Source organism: Eublepharis macularius, chromosome 1, assembly GCF_028583425.1.
Source record: "Eublepharis macularius isolate TG4126 chromosome 1, MPM_Emac_v1.0, whole genome shotgun sequence".
Lineage (NCBI taxonomy): Eukaryota > Metazoa > Chordata > Lepidosauria > Squamata > Eublepharidae > Eublepharis > Eublepharis macularius.
In genome coordinates, this window is record NC_072790.1 from 128,166,113 (window position 1) to 128,170,026 (window position 3,914).

The window sequence follows — 3,914 nt, forward strand, 5'->3', positions numbered from 1 at the left end:
CAGGAGAGATCACTGCATATATGCCCTGAGCAAATCCTCCTACACTGCCCACTTGTGCAGGGTGCTCCCAGCCTTGAGGGCTCGCACATGCTTCCAAGCCAGCCTAAAGGAGTCATTCTAGTGCTCTGTCTTTGTGGCATGCCCCAGGGCTGACACCCATTCTGCCACCATGCACCAAAAGGTCCAACGGTGATTGGTGGCCAAGGCGGCCCTGGCTGTGGTGAGGGTGATGCTGGCATGCTCCTCTACCAGGCTGTACAGGAGCGCCTTCTCAGCTTTGGTCTAGTTCAGCAACTGCTGACCGCAGCTCCCTTTATAGCACTCCACAGCCATGCTATCCACAGACTGAGGAATGCGGTGGCGAGGCTACACAGCATGGAAAATCCCAGAGAGAGAAAGAGAGAGAGAGAGAGAGAGAGAGAGAGAGGCCCTCTCCTTGGCTGGCAAACCACAGGATGGACACTGAGGAGCTGGAAGCTGCTCAAGGGGCTCTGATTCCAAGTAGGGGGACAAGGATAGGTACTGGGCTTCAGGCTAGGTGGGATGCAGGCCCCACTCCCCCCCCCATTTCCCCACTAACTCCACCCCCCTACAGCCCCCATGCAGGAAGATCTTGCCTGGTGCCCATTCCTGTCACCCCCAGTCCTGGAGGTCTGCCTGCTCCACCTCCTGCCTTCACTTCCTGACAGCACTGCATGTTTGGGTGGTGTTTTGGCACCAGAGGATATGCTATGCCAGGCGATACAGGAGGTCATCTGCATCCTCCAGAACCCAGACAGCACCTGCCTTGTCCGTTTCCCAGCCCAGAGACCATTTGCTGGGAAATATTAAATGCAAACATGTACCCATAATTCAAAGTCCCAAATACAAACATGAATGTCACAACGTCCCTTCGAGGTAGTCTCATAGAGCTATCAAAGTCCTTCTATTAGTGTGTATTCTTGCTTGAAGAGTTCTGGACTCCCTCTAATTGATATGCAGTAGGTTCAAAATGCAAATCAAATGAAGCAAGGGAACCCCAAAAGCACCAAAGGGGTTCCCAAGTAGACAACTCCAGGTAAGTGCGGCGTTGTAGCCGAAGACATACAGGTAAGTGGGACTTTGTAAATGAAAGTGAACTGACTGTTAATGTTTTATTCTTTGGTCTCCAAATCCAGGTGGAAGTCAAGATGGAAAAAGAGCGGGATAAACCCAGCAGGGGGTTCCCCAGGCCTGGAGTTGTCCACTTGGGAACCCCTTTGGTGCTTTTGGGGTTCCCTTGCTTCATTTGATATCCCGCTGGGATATCGAGGGGACCTGGCAACCCTAGTCTGGCCTCATGTAGGCCACAGCTGGGACTGCCACATCCTGGGAGGGCATCCATAGCTGGGTGGGGGTGGCAGCTTCATTGTGACAGATGCAACCGGCAACCAGGCAAGGGATGCTCCTCTGGCAGGAAAGTGCTCCTTGTCCGAACCTGGCTCTTCCATTCCCATAGCAGCTTGGAGTTCTGAGTTCCTGTGGGAGAGACAATCATGGGGTTGTTTGACCGCCATTACACAGGAGTTATGAGAGCATGGATCCAGTCACCCCAACCCACAGCTGCACTCTCTTCTCTGGCCAAGGAGGAACTGGCCGAGGGAGTCTGAATGGAACCTCAACGTGGACTGCCGGAGGTGCCCTCCCACAGCTGTGTTGAGTGTGGCTCCCTGGGGCAGGCACAGGCTGCACTGCCTTGAGGGCAGAGGCTGCACCCCAATGTGGATGAAGCCCCAACATGGGCTGTTGGAGGATCCCCCCACAACTATGTTGTGTGTGGCTCCCTGTGTCGAGTGTGGCTCAAGGGGAGGGGCCGTGCCCCCCGCAGCAAGCCTCAGCCACAGACGCCAGTATTTAAGGGGGCATAGGTGAGGGGAGAGGGGAGGCCACTGTGAACAAACAATCCAGGACAGCCACCTGCTCGGCTCCTTCTTACTTGTCAGTGCAGCCTCACCCCTTCCTGAGCCACGACTCAGGAGATGGGAAACCTGCAAGGTAAGCTGGGTGGTCATTGTTAGACATTCTGTACTTAGCTCTCCTCTCATGTGTGAGTACACGGTACTCCTCAAATTTTGCAAAGTTCCCCCTGTGTACTCTTGCCCCCCCCCCCCGCACGAGCACCTCCTGCCTGGCGCTCTAAGTCCCTACAGCACAGAGCTCTCAAGGAGAGCCTCAGGCCACGTCCCTTCTTACCTGGGGCCATGGCTGCTCCAGCTGGAGGTTATATAAAGTAGGCAAAGGACTGATTGGTTGCTGGGGAGGGGGCTCAGCCACCACGGGGGCACGAGCCGATTGGTCCCCATGGTTGTCAACATCCTATGCTCTTCCAGGCTGCTTGGGTGGTGCCAGCCGTGGGGGATCAATTTGTCCCATACAATGGGTGCTTGTGGGCTACACTGTCATTTTTCATGGCATAACTTTACACCACTGCTGGGGGCATGCCCAGGCCCAAAATAATTTAAGGAGCCCTGTGCCGGTGCCCTGCCCCACCGCACCCCAGGCGCCAGCACCCAGCCATTGTGGCTGATCATTGGCAAAGAGTTGTGACAGAGCGGCGCTGCACGGCAGCACCTGCATAGGGGGGATTACACTGGTGTAAGTCTAGGATACACAGCTGTAACTCTTCGTCAGTTCCCCTGAGTGCTTCCCCCATCAGGATTGCACTGTGTATCTCTTGAGATAGGTCAGTGGATGGCCTAGGCATCCTGCCTCAGGAAACTTTTCGACCTGGGAGTCCACCTCACTCAGATACATGGTGTATTAAGAATGCCTCAGCCTGTCTCCCCATGGCCCCTGCAAGTAGCTTGCAAAGGCACAGATATCACTCAGGGCAGAGGGAGATAAAAACCCAATTCATTTGCAGTTTAATAAAGTGTAGGGTGTGCTACAACTCTGTACCTGTGTGTTTGTGACTGAATGAGAATATCTGTACACGCCTCCCTACTCTGTCTCCCCTTCTATCTGTGATTTGTTCTGAGGGCTTACCCTTCACATATCTGGGGATACCCATGCAGGGCCAGTTTGGTTTAGTGGTTAAGAGTGGCAGGACTCTAATCAGGAAAACCAGGTTTGATTCCCCACTCCTCCACTTGAAGCCAGCTTGGTGACCTTGGGTCAGTCACAGGTCTCTTAGAGCTCTCTCAGCACCCCCCCCCACACACACACACACACCTCACAAGGTGATTGTTGTGGGAATAATGATAACATACTTTGTAAACTGCTCTAAGTGGGCATTAAGTTGTCCAGAAGGGCAGTATATAAATTGAATGTTGTTGTTATTAGGGGTGGCTGTGGTTGGTCCTTCTGGTCCCACTGGACTTCTGTTTTGTTCATCTGCCCAACATAGCAGAGGTCCAGCAGCACCCTCAAGGCTGACGTCACACTTAGTGTCCACTCTCTTCCTACACAGACACACATGTGCACACAGAATAGGCTGGTCTGAGGGGAATATGTGGCTTCTCTAGGAGGGGGGGGGATCCTTGGGTGCCACACCACCCCACAGTGTTGCTTGCTGCTGAGTCACCAAGCTTGTTAGGGAAAGGGCCCAGTGGTCAGGATTATGGTCTTGGGTGTAGGGAGTGTTTTCAACGGCTTGCCTCTCTTGGGGCTGTGCTGTTGCTGGGTCTTGCCTCCCTGTCTGCTGGCTCTCTGTGGAAGGATCAGAGTGGTGCCAGGAGCAGTGGCTAGATAAGCAGGCTCACCTGGGCTACTTAAGTCAGGGGTTATTTGAGGTTTTATTTTATCTTGTATATTTTAAATCAGGATTTGTAATTGAGCCAATGTTGAGAGAAAAATCTTGAAAAGTAAACTGACTTTATTGACATCACAGATGAAAAAGCATTGTTCAAGCTGGTTTTATGTGTCTGAAAGAGGAAAACAGGGCTAAATATATCACA